We start from the raw sequence: 19,118 nt of genomic DNA, 5'->3' as shown, positions 1-19,118 counted from the left end.
GATTAGTGCATGAGTGGTTGACCGCTGGGAGCTCAATGTAACCACTTTCAATAGAAGAGCTGGATATAAGTGTATCAAGTACACAAAAATATAATATAACCAAACCACATATAATATAATTAGCACAGCATTTGAACCACAGTATCCAAAGCCAACCAGTGATTATTCCAGTAATAATACACCAGCAGCAGCAGCGGCAGCAGCAGCAGCCAACCAATGAAACGCCACCTTTAGTGGCAGCATTTTTTGAATGGAACCTACTCATGTGCACAGAAGTTCCATGTGCGCATCAGAGTGTTCACAGGGCTGTGGATCAGGGCAGCTGTGTGAACCTCTACCATATTGTTGTTACTATTGTTGACTTTGTGTAGCCAATGGTGTGACAGTAGCAAAAAGTCCCATTTCCTGTTTTCCCCCTCCTCCCAATACTGTGGTGTGATGATCATCTGTTCTTGAAATGAGTGAAGGTTGTATGTTGTCACCATTGGGACCTGCTGGGAGTAGCAAAAAGAAACTGGTCCATTTTGTTGTCAATAGCTGCTTTGTTTCCACATCTACATTAGAACCTTTGACCTGACTAATTGAACCTACAATTCTTAAATTGCACTCAAATGTGTTAATGTTAGATACTGGATGTGCATGGAGTTTTTTTGGAATCTACCTACACAATTGCTTGCATTGTTATTTTTGAGCAAAATGAACTGTTGCTTTAAAGCATTTGTGTGGTCTTTAATCAGAGCATCTTCTTTCTCCATATTTTTTAATTTTATTTTTAAAAAGCTACTATCCATTGCAAAGGTCCTAAACAATTATTCTCCAGTGGCAAAGTCTTCATTTATTTTTAGACAATTGGCATCAAATACATGCTGGCCTTAGAATGCTTCTTTGATGACAGTCTGTGATCCAGCTGGGTTTACTGAACTCCTGAATAAACAAAGACAGGGAAGAAAATGGGGAAAAGAAACAGCTTATTTTTTTATGTATTTGAAAAGTTGGCTTTTAGCAAGCTGCAGGTTTGATTTTTAAATGCCCAGCTTGAACAGCCTTATGACTGTCAAGTGGCCTTTGATTTATCATTGTGGAGTGCCAAAGGTTATAGAAAGGTTAGTCACACAGTCCAGAAGATCTACACAGGAATGGCACAAAGCCACACATTCTGTAATTCACAGACTGCCTAAACGCTTGTGCTTATACTTAAGCTAGTTTAGTCCCAACAACTGAATTTCAAGGATTGGGCTTAAGTGGCTTGTATACCATGAAGAGTTGAGATGAACACAGACAGTCAATGTGTATTATAAAACAGGGGGGGGCATGGTTTGGTTGCTTTTTTTCTGTTGAGAGCCACATTCGCTCAGGGGTAATTTGGGCAGAGCCAGGGTCAAAACTCTTCTGGATTAACCAATTATGACTAATGATTGCGGTGCTTAATTTTTCACCATAGCTAACTTAGATTAGAATTCCCGAGTCTACTTAGAAAGTAATCCCCCCCCCCCCCAGGTCTGATGAATTGCTTTCAAATTAGCATACAGAATAATTATATTTTAAAGCACACACCAATACAGCTACTGTTCTGGAAAGCAAGTAAAGTAATTTTGATTTCAGGGTTCACATTCTCTCTGTGTACAAACACACACCAATGGGGTAGCAGCTGGGGCACTGAGAGCGTCTTTCCTCCAAGCCATAAAACCAGAAAAAGTTCTGAAAAATCAGTTTACTTTTATTGTACAAAATACTGTTTCTTCAGGTCTGAAATTATATAGAAGGAAAGGGAAAGTCTGAAAAATAAAGAGTGCATAAATAGAAAAGAAGGATGGAGCAATGGGGCAGCTTCAGGAGGAACGGGGAGGGGGGTTGCATAAAATGAGACTGCAGAACGCCCACCTAAGTTCCGTATAAAATGTGGGATGCTCAACAGTAAACTGAGACATGCTTGAGGGCTGCTCATGGCACTGTAGCTGTCTTTGTTGCTTTCAGAGCACAGCAAAGGGAGGCTGTTACTCAGAGCCAGGGAGTTACCCAGTGATATTCTGCAGGGATCCATCACCCTCCTTACCCCCCTCTGCTGTTGTTTAACACCTATATAAAACTTTTGGAGGACGTCAACCGGAGATTTAGAGTCAGTTGTCACTAATATGAGGACATTCTAGATCAGTGCTTGGAGGCAACGTTGGGCTGGTTGTTGGGCAGCAGATTAGAACAAGATGGATGTGTTATGGGTTTGAGGGATGGGGAGAAATCTGCTCTGAACAGGGTTGCACTCTCATGCAAGGAGCAGGTGCGTAGCTTGGGAGTTCTATTGGATCCAGCTTTGTCACTGAAGCCTCAAGTAGCCTCTGTGACTAGGAGTGCTTATTTCTAGCTATGGCTGGTTCACCAGCCAAAGGCCCTTTTGGACAGAGATAACAAAAATCCCCATAAACCACTATTTCCACTGGCCCTACAGGAGGGATGTGGAACCTGTGGCCCTCCAGCATGGCCAGTGGTCAGGCGTGATGGTGCTGTAGTCCATCAATATCTGGAGGGCCAATGGTTCTCCTTCCCTGACCTAGAGCCTTGTGTCCATCCATGTGCATGCTGTGTTCCTAGTTTATTTCAATGAAGGAAGAAGATCTGTGCATGGAAGAGTACAGCGGGGCTGAATGGGTAAAATCTTGAAGGTGGGAAAAAGTCTATATCTTTTTGTTTAGTTTCTGTGCACTTTTCTATATGAACTCAGTGGTGATAGCAAAACCACATAACTGAGATAATGACAGAATCACAGCAGCCTTGCATATAAGAGAGACCATATTGACTGTAAGACCTAGAAGACCTTCTCCCTGCCTTGCAGGCCTTTTCCCACCTGGCCTGGGAGGGCGGCGTCTTGACTGACTCCAGCTACAAAAGCTGCAGCTGCTGAACAGATGCTTGGACTGGGGTGTTTGGGGTGTTTTGTTGGGGCAGGGGTTATTGCTGGGGTTTTTTAATATCTTTATTTTAGATCTTGTGATTTATGTGGAAAAGTTTCAAGTTGGTTGTGTATATCTTAATATTTTATTTATTGTTTATGATGACTTTTGATACGTTGCAGTTATGTATTTTCTCATGTTGTAAGCTGCCCTTAGCATGGTTTGAACTGTGGAAAGGCAGCATACAAATAAAATTATGTAGGTAGGTACATACTTTTTCCTTTTTTTTACTAATCAGTTTGTCCAAGGTATTCCAGTACATATGATCTGCAGCCTGGAAAAAATACACTTCTGCAAAAACATCTGTGACTGCTTCCCTGGAGACTATTTTTTACTCCTCATTAGATGAATGAATAACAGCAACTCTATTCAGTAATTCATTTATTTCTAAACCAGTTATTTTGTATAGTGCCTTTTGAGTGTTTTTGACCTTCCATTGTCTGGTTGTAAGTCTTAACAATATTCCTGTTACTGTAAGGAAAGCCAGCATTATCCCCATACTGCAGACGGAAAGCTGAGAGAAAGTGGCTTGCTGAGGGTAAGATGCAAACTGGGGCCTTAATTAAAAACCTTAATTAGAAAGCGTGATTTTGCCTTCTCTATCTCTGCTTGTTTTCATGCAACCATGAAAAGATTAAGAAGGGAAATGTATGCAATTTAAAATATAATAATAATAATAATAATAATAATAATAATAATAATAATAATTTTACTTATTATTCCCCTTATTATTCATTGCTTGGGAACTCCTTTGGGAACTGGTAGCCTGTTTGCAACAGAGGCCTGCAGTAACCCCTGCTTTGAAGGCTTTAGTAGCAATTAGGCCCATGGAAATTCAAACATTTTCACTATAAAAATATTTTTTCAGGTCAGAGTTGCAGCACAAAAGTTGTGCAAATATTTTTACTTTGCAAATAAGCTGGTTCTGCAATGTATTTTATTAGTGATCTCTGGGTGTTCACATTAGAAGCCATTTTTAAATGTACCTAAAGTAGGTGGCCTGCTGGGATTCAGGGTTGAAGTCCAGCTGTCTTGTCAACATGAGAGGTTGTTTCTACCGTATGGAACAATTAAGGTGGCTGAAGAAAGCTCTGCAGGAACTTTCTTCTAATAATCATATTTGTCTTGGATTAGCAGCTCTCAATCCGTTTATTTTGAATATTTTCTCTTTCCCTCTCATTTAAACGCTGAGAATAGCCTTTTGCAAAGCAAATGCTGTACTTGGTCTGAATATTGCCTCCCAAGTTACAGAAAGACTGAGGTCGCCACCAAATGTTTTTGTGCCATAAACTATTTATCTTGAATGTGTTTTTTTAACTGCCTTATCAAAATCAGCTCTTGCCAGATTAGGTGGATATAGAAGATTATTTGGCCCAGGAAAGAGTAGGAGTAATGTCTGCTTGAGACTAGTTAAACCTGGAGACTTCTAAAGTAGTCAGACTTTCTCTGACCTTTCCTTAGAAAGACTTAGAAAGGCTAGCTGACTTCCCCTTAAGTTCCCTCTTTTTGACCCCACATCCCTCAAGACCCTTCTGGACTCGCTATAGGCTGGAATCGTGGCATGTGTGTTGTGAAAACACGTGTCAGAAAAGGGGGGGGGGAGGGAATTGCCTTGCTTTCCTGCACTGCAGTGCAGTTTCACTGGGGGAACATGAGATGAAGTAAATGTGAGCGCACTATTTCTGTTAACGTGAGTCTGGCCACTGGAAATGGCTGCAGCTCAAAACCCGTTGAAATGCAATAATTAAAAAGTACTTTTGTGACTGTTATTCATTCCAATGGAACTTGAGAAGAGACAGTTCCATCTCTGTAACAATAAATTATACTTAGTAAGAATAAGTTATAAATATTTAAAGAATGCTGTTGACTCTGGTAAAGCTTCTATGATTTAGATGGCAATAAGCTGGCCAGGCGAATGATAATTTGGGTCAGAGTGCTCCAGTTTAGGGCCAAAATGATTGCTCAGATTTTGTGCTTTCAAATTAATCTTGTTGAGTCCAAAATCCCCACCTGTTTCAGTTCCAAGGAAAACATCCGGTCATTTAGACCAAACAGTCAGCAAGGGTGTAGTTACTCAGGGCTGTCTAATATGTTAGCCCTAAACTTTCAGTTCAATGCCGGATATAAATGTCATACCCATTCGTTTAGAATGCCCCTAACTTGATTTGAACAATAACTCCCTTTTTTAAAAAAAATGATCATCAGATTACAAAACATTTCTCTAGCTGAGAAGACTTTTTTAAAAACATAACTTTTCCCTAGAAGGAAAAAAAAATCATTTGCATTCCAATATACAGTACTGGTGCTTTTTGTTCATCAGAATAAATTGCATAAGCTTTACCTTTTGGATCAAAGAATGGAATGACTGCTGCAGCAATGAATGGAGTATAATTTGTTTTTACTGGTATGCTTTTGGGAGGGGGATTCTGAATCCTCCTAATCTTTGCCCATAAATTTAAAAAAAACCCTGAAATGTCACCATGAATTGGATTACCTTGCATTAAAGTAAATTGTGTTTGTAAAGTTCTAGCTGAGGATCTGGAATATATGACTAGTTCTTAGTAATTCTAAGAAAGTCAGCAGCTGAAGGCTGAAGCATTTTTGTATGAATTAAGGCTTCATTTCTAAGCCTTTTCCAAGCCTTTGTGTTCAGGGTTAGGTTGCTGTGGTCCAAACATGTGCATGCTTAAGTCAGTGCTGATTTTTATTTTTTATTTATGATTAGCCCACTAAAGATTTGGAGTAATGTTTCTGTACTTTTAAAAAAAGTCTAGTAGCAGCCCATGAAAGTCTGGAAATGTTTCTTTCAAAGGGACAGTTCTCACATGCATGCCCATGTTATTTTACATTGGATGACGGACTTGTACTTGAAGCTTTATCTGTGGTGTTAGAGGTGAAAGCAAGTCATCATCACTGAATGTTGCACCCACCAAATGTTGAAATGTATCCACGTGAACTAGTTATAACATATTGACTGAATGTTGTAGAAATGAATACTTTAGTGCAGAAGTATCACAGGCAGGAGTTTGTTGCATTCCTGAACAGCAGCATAGCTCAGCAGTTCTGGCATATTTGAGACTCCGCTCCTGCCCCTTCTGCCCTCTACTTTTGACTTCTCCCCAATTCAATACACTTGGAAAGACCACATCAGTGCAGTTGGTGCTGCATCTGTATTTCAGTGTGTGCTACAGTGAGTGCTATCTTATAGTTTAGACTTGATTTGTGGCAAGTTTGCCAAAAGGGTTGGCTGTCTGTTCCTTATCTAGTTGGTGAAAACTGAACTGTGTGAAATCTGCCTGATCTCTACAAGCATGGGTGATCACTGTCCGCCTATCTCAATTTTGCAACAACTCCTACAGCCATCTCTCTTTGAAGAAGGGGAAATACAAAGGGAATTACCTCTTGTTTTAAAACAAGCATAATTCTGCAGAAATCTGGTCAGCTCTTCCAAGAGAGACTTCTTATTCTTTGCGTTCAGATCATTTTGAGCAGCCTTCCAACAACAGCACTGGCATCCTTAACCTTGTGTCCTTGCACTATTAAAAAAACATTTTTCATAACTCTTTTAAAACAATCTTTCCCATTAAATAATTCCTTGGAAGCATAGAGGGGAAAATTTTTAGGACGAGTGGGAATGGTCAGTGATTTTTACATTTCAGTCAATATATTCCATTTTTGTTGGCTTTGGGGCAGGGGCTTCCCCCCAAATTTTTTTTACCTCCTTTGGTAGCTTGTCACATCAGGGAAAATATACTTAATTTTACAGACAGCACACTGTGTCACTTTTCTCCTAATAAAAGTGTTCCTTTGTTGGATGCCAGAACAAAAACAGGAATCTTGGAGTGGCTAGGTAGCGGAGGGAATTGATCCCTTATGAAAAACCCTGTCCCCACCCAGACAAATGGAAAATATCTTTTAAGCCATAAAAGGGTGTAAGTGAGAGGGCTCTGAGGTTGATCAGTTCCAAGAAGCATCCCTGAGAAGTCACAAAAAAAACAACAACTGCACATCAAATGTAGGTTGACTTGAAAAGGAAAGCCCATCCAAAAGAGGCCCAGGACAGAGTGAGCTTGACAAATAGACAAGGCTCACTGCTGCTTATTGTGCATTGTGTGGGCTCTCTCTCCTTTGAATAGGGAAGTGGAGCGAGTCTGCTTTCTGTTGGCTATGAAATCCGTGCAGGCTGATATGGCGCTGAGCATTTGAAAATATTGACATTTTCTTGCAATCCCCAAGTGAGGCAAAAGCTGCCTCTGATTTGAATGCCAGAGAGAAGCAGAGAAGCAGCCAAATGATTATGACATTCCAGAAGGCAGGTGGTACGTCCTTCATTTAGTGCTGTCTCATATTCTCAACACCTTATCCCCGCTGCTTCACTCACTAGCACAGGGTCAGTGCAGGGGCAACAGTTTTGAACCCCCGTCTTAAACTATTTCAGCCCCATTTGAAATCTCTCATTTTGCAGATTATAAAAGGAGCAGTTTTGAAAGGCTGAAATACCCATTTTTCTGGTTCTTAGTTCTGGGCTTCTGCTGCTGAACTGCATCTTTCTGTAATGCACAGAAATTACTCAGTGGTGAAATGCAGCATCCAAGGCAGTGGAAGAGATACTACACCTGTGACGTGGGGTCTCTCTCCTCCCCTCCCCCGGAAGCTGTAGGGTGATACATTGAAATAAGATTTTTCTTGACATGTTATGCCCTGGGCGTTATAAGTTAGTTATAAGAATGAGGTTTAATCTCAGCTTAAAGCAGTTTCTTGTTTTCAAATGTAAATGATACCCACCGACCCCACAAATTCCTGGCCATTTGGAAGGGCACTGACTTTCTCAAAAAGAAGGGGAAACATTTTTATTCATTTATATTATTTGTTAGATGTCTGTACTGCCTTTCAGTACAAAGATTAACCAGGGCAGTTTGGAGTAAGGAAAAAAAAAGCAGTTAATGGCACTTTATGTTTGTGTGTGCGCGTGTGTGTGCGTCCATCCTGCCCCTTCCAGCTCCTCGTTCCTGAGACTGTTGAAAACGTGTGGACATGCCTTGACAGCTATGTTAAAATATTCACTGCATGTGGCTGTTTAGGTAGCCTGAGCGATTTTTAGGTATGCTTTGGCAGCTTTCCAAGAGTTTGCCGTTTGATAAATGGTGAACGTGAGCAGGGTTTGTAACAGGCTTTCATCTGTTGCATGAGCGTGTGTGGCTTAAGAGCCTTTGGCATTCTCCTCTTAAACCTTGAGAAGATATATTATACTTTAGATTATGATAAAGTCATGGGACAATGGAGAACAGAGTGCTTAATATTGTGTTACTGAAATATATTGATGCATGCATCTATCTCTTTGCGGAAATTTAAAGGCTCTGCTCTCAATAGCTAAACTCAGCACCTATTAGTAATGCAATGCATTCAAACTCATGGATATTGTTAGAATAAGCGGTGTGGGCTGGTTAATCCCCGAGTACAGTTGCAGTTACAAAAACCCACCAATGTAAAGCTACACACAAGTTTGATGGCTTCTTCCTTACCAAGGGACCCTTTGTATGCATGCACACAAAAGCTTATACCCAGAACAAACTTAATTGGTCTCTAAGGTGCTACTGGACAATTTTTTATTTTTTTAATTTATTTCAACTTCTTCAGACCAACACGGCTACCTACCTGAATCTTTAATTACAGTTAACCATAATATAGTTTTATATTCTCAAATACTCATATGGGACAGGTCTGGCTCCTGTGTATCTCTGCAGAATGGCTGTCATTTCTGTGAGACTGGAATCCCATGCTGCAGTATTAATGTCAAGAATTGGAGAGCAAATGATTCATTTTTCCACCAGTGCTGCAAATCTCCAAAGAAGTAGCCATGCTGCCCACCATATCTGCACAGCTGCAGTTTCAAATGTTACAAAAGCGCAAACTATTCCAGAGGTGTATGCATGAATCAATCCTTAGAGTTCCTTCTTCATTCATGTGTAAAAGTATTTTCCACTCTCCTGAGTACAGGCGCCTGCCCACTTATGTGCATCCCACTCATGCACGGCTGCATTTACGTGGATCAGCGCAAAATAAATAGATTGGCCGCCTCTCGTTCGGGGCTGCTTTTATCAACCAATGGAGCGGGTGGGAGGTGCTTTCTCTATGACTTCACTGCTCCATTGCATGTACACTCTCCCATCCTGGCACCAGTTCTGCTGGGCTCCCTTCTCGGCCCTTGCCCTCCGTGGCCAGCTGCCGCACACACTGACTCCCCTCAGGCAAGCAGGCAGGCTCGGGGAAGGCTAGGCAGTGTCTCCTGTGATCTTCCAAATAACAATGCGTTAACATCAGAGAAGTAAGAGAGTGAAAGAGAGCACACTCTTCAGGTACCCCTGGCAAACAAGGAGTGGAAGCATTATTGTGAGGCACAAATGCAAAAGAAGAAACCCCCCCAGTTGGAAGATGAACTTCACATAAATTATTAGGAACCAACATTCTTTTCACTCATCTTGAGGAAAGAAGACTATATTTAACAGAACATGTAGCTGATACCATTGTCACAACAAGATTGTTCTTTTCAACGTGTTGCCAAGAGTTTGTCCAATTCATTTTTCAGCACATGGTGGCGGTGGCTTTGTTTCAGCCATAATGTATTCATTTCTGGCAGCAGTTAGTGTGCACAATGAAACAGTGTGGGAAGAATGCAGAGAGACTTCCTTGGATGGAGATAGCAACACACATAGGGTGATTGGACAGCCCAGTGCCAAATCTGAGAAGCTTATAATGGATAGTTGGGCTATTAGTGAGGAAAAGAATGTAACTTAGGAGCCAGTTGGTGCCTGTAAAAATCATGCACAAACATGCATATTGCAGGGCATGATCCGTTAGGAAAGCCTCTACTGAAGCCCCAGGACCACAAAAAAAATTATATGCGACTTTGCTTTTAAAATTAAACAATCCCATCTACACAGTTAGCCCTGTTTTGTGTTGACCTCTGTTACTCTAGTATGGACCTAACATTGGAATCCTCTCAGTCTAGTGTGGACTATATAGAAGTCTCCATTAAAGCTGGCTCCAAATGATATCAGAGAGAAAAGGGAGCAGAGCATAAGAATTGGCTTTTAAAAGCCATGAAGATGTGGGAAAGTGTTTTCAGAGGCCAGCTACAATGAGGGAACAGTAAGAAGGAAATGAAGGATCAATGGGATTTGGAGTAGCTCATATATTAAAATGAGCAAGGGATTACATGAACGAGTTATTTGCTTTATGAATAAAGACTGTACCTTATAGTCGCCATCCTATCCCTGGCCACGTGTGAAAGATCTAAGTTTCCTCTTTAAAAACAACAGTAACAAAACACTCCTATAGCCCAAAGTCCATGTAAAAACTCACCAATCAAACTCAACAACAACAGCACTGCTATTCAGATGATGCTGATAACTGGCTTTTAATATATAATGATCTATCTTGCATATGCAGTTAATAAACATCATGCATGTGAGTGAGACCAGCATTTCTCTGGCCAGCCTTCTGTGGGGTTTATGAGTATATTTTGATTTATACGGCATTCATTTTACAGCTGTAACTGTAAGCAGCGCACCAGTGCTGCCAGCATTTCACCAAAGGCATTGGGTCAGTATAACTGTCTTGCAACGGTCAAGTAGCTTTGCAGAATGTCTTATGCCTGTTTTAACAGAATGATGAATAATCCTTGAGTTTCAGTGGAAGCAATATCATACGTGCGGTTTTAATACTCAAGTTCTCTAGTGTTTAACTGCCCTTGATTTAAAAGCCACTGACAAGTCTGCTATAATTCTGCCAGCAACTGCTTTCACACTTTTCTTAGCAACTGTCTAATAACACAAGATGTTGCCATCTAATAGGCCCAATGCATAAAGGAACAAAAAAGCTGTGCATGTAGGTGGTTTCAAGTGGCATCTCTTCTTACACTTCGCGGATGAACAGAAGCTGATCTTATAACTAGAAGTATGTTACATAAGAATTTGCTGCTCTTAGGCTCTCTTGAGGACTGTCCTTTCAGCTGAATTTTGTGGGATTTATTCCTAGCTTTGGTTCTGTTTGTGGTGTCTTTTGCGCATGGGAAATTTCAGCGTACATTCTTGAGTAGCAAACATTTGAGATTGGAGTCAGGGTGAATTTCACAGGAGGGACTGAGCTATCATTTCCCTATATTTTTTCCTAAGGTCATGTCCTGGCAAGAGCTCTCCCCTCCCAAACCTTGGTTGTGTGTTGTATAGCTCACAACTGGAGTTGGGGGAATGGTCTTGGAGAGGGGAGGAACTTATTTTTATTTCTGCCCTTATTATGTTGTCATAATACATGGGCAGCACAATCTGCACTGTGGAGTTAGCAGTAACTATTTGTGTAGCTTGGTGGTTCAAACACAACATAGTAAACAGACATTTCTGGAATGGGAAAGGTAAAGGTACCCCTGACCAACAGGTCCAGTCGTGACCGACTCTGGGGTTGCACGCTCATCTTGCTCAAGAGGCCGGGAGCCGGCGCTTGTCCGAAGACAGCTTCTGGGTCACGTGGCCAGCGTGACTAAGCCGCAGCTGGCGAGCCAGCACCAGCGCAGCACACGGAAACACCGTTTACCTTCCCGCTGGAGAGGGGTCCCTATTTATCTACTCGCACTTTGAGGTGCTTTCGAACTGTTAGGTGGGCAGGAGCTGGGACCGAGCAACGGGAGCTCACCCCATCGTGGGGATTCGAACCGCCGACCTTTCGATCAGCAAGTCCTAGGTGCTGAGGTTTAACCCACAGCGCCACCCACATCCCTCCGGAATGGGAAGCCTGTGCCAACCCCGCAACCCCCAGTTGCTGGCTATGACTCCCATAATCCCTGATTGTTTGCCATATTGGCTGTTGCTTAAGGGACAGCCACGGGTTCCCTGTCCCTTCTCTGATTATTGTTGTGTTTAACTTGTTAGTAATGTGTGTTTTTATTTTGGGTTTTAAAAGTAGAGGGTTTTAAAAGTAGAGAGTATAATAAACCACTTCCTCCTACTTGCTTTATCACTTTTTTTTGAAATGGGAATAATCATCACACTCCAGAAGCAGACAGTTTTGCCTTTTCACGTTGATGGATAGTATAAAATTTTGGTAGTGCTCTGCATCTGTCTAGTCCTGTTGTGAGCTAAAAGAATTTCCCCCTCAAGATGGCTTGGTAGTGATCTTTTGATTGTGTGTGGGGTGTGTGGATGTGTTTTCTCCTTTGTAGTGTGCCTTTGGCTCACCATGGATTATTCACCCTTCTTTCCCCACAGCACCTGCTTGGGCAGGGCCAACTGGGTGACTTAGTTTGCTTTGGAGTTGGACAGTTGTTGCCTTGCCTTGCCTTGCCAAGAGTTGGAATTTGGTGGGCTGCCTTGCCTGCTTTCCACTTTTCTTTCTTTCCACTCTTCCTCTGATCTTTCTGCTGAACTTCTTGACTTTATTTCTTCTCTGAATTTCATAGTCATAGCTAAGAAATAGAAACAAGCCATGAAGCATTTCTCAGGCATTCCATTTTGTTCTCTCAGAATGAGTAAATGTGGAGAAATGTGCAGCTTTGTTTCTTTGCCTTGGTACTTTGGTGGTCCACTCTGGGTGTTATCTAACAGAATTCCAAACAAAAGCAACTTTTTTTAAAAAAATGCGTCTCCCATTCCATATCAAGCTTGTTTTGGTTACTCCTAATATCATGTGCTCTTTTGGAGAAGCAGAGGCTGGTGGATATAATCAACTGGAAAAACATAATTTATGTAACTTCTTTAAAAGCCAACACTACAGATATTTTCCCTCTTTCTTTCTTTCTTTCTTTCACCCTGATCCTTTATATCTCAGCTATGCCTAATTCGTAGTTTCTGAGAAAGTTTAGGACTGTCACACCCATTGGATGTCTGTTTAATAGCACATAATTTAGCATGAGCTTCATCCTTCATTACCCAGACTGGAACTCTCTCTCACTCCTTTAGTTTAATGGGTCAGTTTCATTGCTGTGTTTCCCTTGGCTGGAAGCCTCATGCTGCAATCAAATTTGGGAATAAACAAAGATTCATCTTTAAAAATGAACCTCAAAAGAGTTTCCTACCCTCTTGGGCAATAAACTGTTGTTTGCAGATTATAGAAGCAGAAGGCATGAGCCTGACAATAATAAGATAGAACTTGGCCATTCTCTCCACTCCACTTGCCTACAGACCAATAGGCATTATCTTTAAAGTACAGATGTAAAGCAAATAGCTACAAATGAATTCTCTCAAGATGACTCTGCAATATATTTATTTGTAATATGTGCATACTGAATTACTGATTTGAGCATATGCACCCAAACAAGTGATATCTTGTTTTAGTGTTGGCACTGACCTGTAGCTAGTACACCAGGGCCTTGCATGTCCCAGCTGAAACTGAGGTTTTGCAATGGGCTTTTGGAATAGGCTTGAGCAAAAAACTGCATTCTAGGTTTGCTATTAATTGTAATGAGTCTATCTCATAAAACAGTTGGGGGATGGAATAGTGAGAATATTAGCACATTGTGATATAGCTATAATATAGCCTTTGGCTAATTAAACAATTGCTGGCCCCCTAAATTGTAAGGGGTATTGTTTTTGTTTGTTACTATGTTATATCTTTTTGTGTTTTTATATTGTAAATCGTGTGTGTGTTTGTGTGTTTTAAATCCACACATTAAGGTGTTGAAGCCGATCCAGGACACTCTCCCTGACTGATTTATTTGCTGGGTCCAGTTTATGTAGTGGGTTCAATATCTCTGCTTAATGGTATGGTGCGGTACCATTAAAGTCTCTGGATGCAGGATCTTGGTTGTAATGTAGAATTAAGGGTACCTTCTTCACCCTACTGAAAACCAGACATTGTTTGCATTGCAGTGGGTGAAAACAGTTTTCTCACATGTGTTTATATTTCTCTCTAGAAGTAGCATATAAAACTCCCATGAGAGTGTCCCAGTGAATATTACTTTTTACCCAACATGCTGGAGGGAAGGCCTTTGTTTGTGAGAAGCAACCACTTCCAGACCTGGAAGTGAAACCATCTTAAAATGTGTTGTTACACTGCCTCACCAGCTGCTGCTAGCAATGGGTAACCCATCCAGAGTTCCTTTGTGGCTGCTGATCTACCTGTTGCACATTCCTCTAGCCTTCTAGTACCCACACATTCACCCCAGTTCACATGGACTTTGCATCACATTTTCTGCATGTCTTGATAGGCCAGCCATTAATCCTTGAATGTCAGAGGCAAGGGTCCTGCTCTTGCATTGTGAAATCCCACTGATTTGTAATCATTTCAAGAAGGGCATCAATCTCTGTGGAACTTGGCACTGCAATCAAAAGAATTCTTTGTAAATAAAGCATGTAATGAGTGTAGCACAGGCCTGTGTGGGCCCCTGAAAAGAACACAGTAAATGTCATTAGGAGCAAAGCACAATTATCTGCACAGAATGACAGTATGTTTGTACATCAGTGGGAATTAACACTGTGGCAAATTTTGAACCCAGTACAGAAATACCAAGGGTCGCCAAAGGTTCATTCCATAGTATGTCCCTTGTAAACATTACTCATAGCTAGTTTTTTCCACACAAAGGCATACATTTCTTAGCAAAAGTGATGGCACACTTTCCCCAACTTTCTGTCGAAGAAAATAGGTGCCCTTATTCTATAGTGAGCAGACTGCATCCAGTGATGCATGCTGGTTCTGGTGACTTCAGTAATATTGTGCCGGCCAAATAAGTCCAAAAGTCAGGTGGGTTTCCTTTCACTGTACCATTTCACTGGCAGAGAAAACATTTGGAAGAGTACAGTCAGTGTCTGGGAAAGGGTTAGGTGCTCAGCTAGTGAAGTTCTCCTTGTATCCTTGCCTCATGGCCTCTGGCTGCATTCCCCTGCTCCAAAGCCCTCCTGATTTCCCTCAGGCACACTGCCTCCTTCTGCTGCCATATTGGCCCTTGCCAAAACAAAAAAAAATCAATTTTTGGCAAACTAATATCTGATTCATTGTAAAACAGGAAGATTACATCAGCTCATACGTTTCTCTAATTTGCCAAATTTATTTAAAACCATCACTTTCCTTTTTTATATATTTATTAAATTTTATTAAAGATACATGCTAGGAGGTTCATGTGCTGAATTTGGTGGAGGGGATGACAGAGTATGAACATAAGGGGAAAGAAGCCAGAGGGCAGCCATCAATGTAGAGAATTCAAGGCAGAAGCCAGGGTTGAAGCAGATGAAACGTATTATAAAAATATCAAAATCTCATAAAAAGTCCCATATGTCAAATACTCATAAAAATGTGAGCAGCCTTACTAATGACACAGCTGACCGGAGAGTGAGAGCGAGAGAGAGCTTTCATAAACTGCGAATTTCCTAGAGAGTTATATATTTGATTACTACCATACACAATTCCAACAGCCGTTTATTATGTGCTTGCCCTAACAACCCTGTGAGGTGGATCTCTACTATTCCTTACCAGCTGTCAACTAAGAATATTAGTTGATTAATTATCTACTCTTAGACTGCTGAGCAAATTAAATGTGCATAAAACAACACTCAGTATAGGCATCTATTGAGATACGGAAGGATTGTGAAATGATTCACCATTTAATAATCATTTATTTGAAAGAAAAGCTCTCCTATGATACTATATTCTTCAGTCCCTATTACGTAACACAAGAAAATGATCTCAAACCAATCAAGATTAAATATCTGACCTATCAATTAATATTTGCTCACTAAGTTATAAATTAAGTTTTAAACTGATGGACTAAACAGTTTGAGACTGCATCTCTATTATTATTGTCCTATACAGATGAGGAGCTGAGGCCAAGAGATCTGATGTGACAATCAGGCCTGCCAGTTCCAAATCAACCTCTCTCTTTCCTCTGGGTCATGCGAGCTCCCATTTTTTCATATCCTCTGGCTGGTGTACAATGCAGTGCCAGATTTTAAGAGATGCTTCACCTAAAGCCAATTTGGAGCACAATTTGAAGGGGAGCCATCAATTGAGCACCCCTCTACATTAATTTTTTTTTAAAATAGTTATTAAATTCCCATACTACTTCACAGCAATGATTTCTGAGCCCTTTACAGAACAGGACTGAACAATGAAATACACACACACACACACACACACACACACACACACAGATCATCTGATAAAATGTCACCCAAGACCAGAATTAACTCTGCGTGCTCGCGCTCTCTCTCTGTCTCTCTCTCTCTCATCAATTTTTGTGCAAGAAGCTTGGTGGTAGATTATGCCCCTGTTAGTTTCTTTTGGAAAACTTAGGAAATTGCTATGCTGTAATAACTGGTCAAAATAGGTTGTTCTTCCATTCCTTCAGAATAGGCTAGGGATTCACTACTTGTGATCAACTGTCAATGCTGCGTGCAAGTACTGCAAATAAGAGCTGGATTTTGAGCAGGTCACATAGTGTAAGGTCATGTAGCATGAAATTTGGAGATCTCTTTCCATGAATGCCATGATTTATAGCAAGACATAACCAGATGAAGAATTTCAGGCTTGGGACCCTGGGAACAGATTTGTTTCTGGGAATTCCGTCTTTATTTGGAAGGGAATGGAAATATAGTTGGAATGATACCTAAATGTCTCTTCTGTACATTAACTGCAAACGTATGGCTAGATTCTTCCTGTCTTATCTACCCAGAGGGGCTTTTTTTAGCCCTCTTAAGTCAGCACAACTACTAGAGTGGGGCAAGTAGTCCAGTACGGGGGAGAGCATGAAGACCTTGGAAACAGAAATGGATGGTGGTTTTTCCACACAGCTGTACCATGTTCTCACCTACATATGGAGGACCGTTTTTCAGTCCCAAGGCAGTTGCAGAAACTATATGATAGCTGCAAATCTAATTGCATTGTAATCTGTACGAAAACCAGATTTTATCCACTCCAAATGGGCTCCTCCCCCATTTTAAAAACTTAATCTATTTTAAGGAATTCAGCAATACTAGCTATATAGGTCTGCAATGAAAGGTTACATTTAGGAGATTACATGAAATTGTTTTTTGAGTTTACAGATCTACATTAGATAAACTTAAACTGCAGCTGGAAAGGGGAGTATAAAATATATCAGCTGCAGTGTTCTTGGACTTCTATAGTTTTGTGTGTTTCTTAAATATGGCTCTTGGTTTCTTCTTATTTTAAAGTTTATGGATTTTAAGAGGAAAACGGGGAGACGGTGAAGCCCCAAATCCTGGATTTTGTGTATGTAAAATATAAGAAGGATTGCAACCTCTGTAGCATTAATTAGTTTCTCAGACTTTTAACATGCTCAAGTTGCAACCTGTCAGTGTTGATTGCTGGCCATTTCCCCTGAAAATAGAGTAAAACTTTCTGGCTGGCGAAAGACAATTTTGTTCAGCAAGCAGGGGACAATTGGTACTGCATGCTTGTGTTTTATTCATTTATAATATAGGGCTTTTTGTTTTCTAATTGTGAGAAAACTAGTTTTCTTTAAGTCTTCTTTTTGTGTGCAAAAGAAAACATACCTTTCTGCATCTTCAAAGCTCAATTTCTGCATTTTATGCTTTTATAGAAAAGTAGCATTTCTCGTTAGTAAATATTAGTTGGTTAGTTCAGCTAATTACAAGTGTTGCTTGAACCCAAATTAGTGCTTCTTGCCTTTATTTTTGGTTCCATGCTAGTTTTATATTCTCCCAGTTGGGTATTCAACTGAGTTACAGAACTGGCAGTATATTGGGGAAAGCCAGATGTGTACACTAAGAAAACAACAGTTTTGGGTCCAGAACTTTCATAGAATCTGCTTCAAATTCACACCCCATATTGCTCTCTCTGCTTCCCATAAAGAAACTGGGAGACATTCAAAAAACTTTTCTTTAAAAGGCAATCATCTGCCGATTGGAAAACTTGCCATGCATGCTGGACGCTATTCGGATAAGGCATCGGAGAGGACTTTGGCTGGTCCAGTGGGTCAGGTGATAGCAAAATATATTTTTGTATTGTGAGGGGGCTGTCTCAAGGTCAGCCACAGGCCAGGAATAGCTGACTGGGACTGTCATTTGGGCCAGCGCAAAGCCCCACAGCAAAGCAAGGTGGAGTTGTAGACTTTTCAACACTTGTGATGGGCCACAAAGGAACTAGAGATGCTGGCGGGTCTGCTGCAGCTGCACATAAAGAGTATAACAAGTTGTCTTTAGCAAAGTCCTGGTCTACCCAGCCCAATTACTTGGCAGCAGACCTCCTCAGGACTCTCTTGGAGACTTGTTTTGTTCAGTTTTGATAACTGAGCACCCTTCAATACAACTTAAGCTATTGGACCAACAAAAGCAAATATTCTTTCACATAGGGATTTGCAAAGGCTAGTGGCTGATGCAAATAAATATTTATATTTTCCACAGAGGAATTCTCATTTCATAAGCTTCTGGGAAGTCTTTTTGTAAGTAAACTCTCTTATTAATGCACAAATATATTTACATCCATATCTGAGCTTCATGTCTAATTTATAATATATTCGCTTGAGTTCAGATAAAGGTATACTTTCCTGGTTTTCACCAACTGTTAATAACTGCTGTGCGCATGAAACATTTTTTTGTAAGTAACACCACTGAGTGGGCACTTCTCAGTAGCAACTAAGTAATTGGGAATAAAGTTTAAGAGAGAGAGAGAGACCACATGGCTCTGAGATAACACATTGTCGCAGCCAGGATTATCCTGCTGTTTATGATATGGATACTTTTGTTCATTTGTGACAGCAGGATAAAAACGTTATATAAACCGTTGATCAAGCTTACATTTCAAGGAGAGTTGCCATGCTGGGACTTGAAGTCCAGAATAGCTTGGAAAATAGCCTAGCATTAACAAGTTTTGGGTTTGTCTAGGATCCAATATGTGACAGTTAGCCCAATACCAGGAATCCACCTGAACTGTTTTGGATCCAATTTCTCTCATGCAATCAACCCATTGAACTCTAAAATCCTGACTAGAACAAAGAAGTTTTCACTTGATCTTCCCAGTGGGAAGTTTAACTGAATCCCAGTTCACTTTTTAAAGGAGCTATATAGTGTTAACATGTCAGATTATTGGCATTAAGTTAAATAACCTTGATTGGGGAAGAGGGAGATAATGTCTTCAACTACAGAGCCTTGCATAAATGGGAAGCCACCATCTGTGTAACCTTAACATTTAGAACAAGACGTAGCCAAACAA

At 40.7% G+C, this 19,118-nt stretch overlaps 1 protein-coding gene and 1 long non-coding RNA gene across 3 annotated transcripts in view; one reads left to right on the top strand and one right to left on the bottom strand.

The window, feature by feature from the left end:
- BANP (BTG3 associated nuclear protein) overlaps nt 1-19,118 on the top strand; it is a 146,670-nt gene that overhangs the window by 103,113 nt on the left and 24,439 nt on the right. The gene's annotated exons all lie outside the window — the stretch shown is intronic.
- LOC310768394 lies at nt 787-17,844 on the bottom strand. The gene is made up of 3 exons (XR_014551306.1): nt 17,824-17,844; nt 12,176-12,402; nt 787-924 (listed from the first exon to the last, which is right to left on the bottom strand). It is a non-coding gene; the product is annotated as an uncharacterized lncRNA (long non-coding RNA).

Source organism: Podarcis filfolensis (genome assembly GCF_964270895.1).
Source record: "Podarcis filfolensis genome assembly, chromosome: 8".
NCBI lineage: Eukaryota > Metazoa > Chordata > Lepidosauria > Squamata > Lacertidae > Podarcis > Podarcis filfolensis.
The sequence above is the reverse complement of the archived record's forward strand: the minus strand, read 5'-3'. Positions and strand labels throughout refer to the sequence as shown.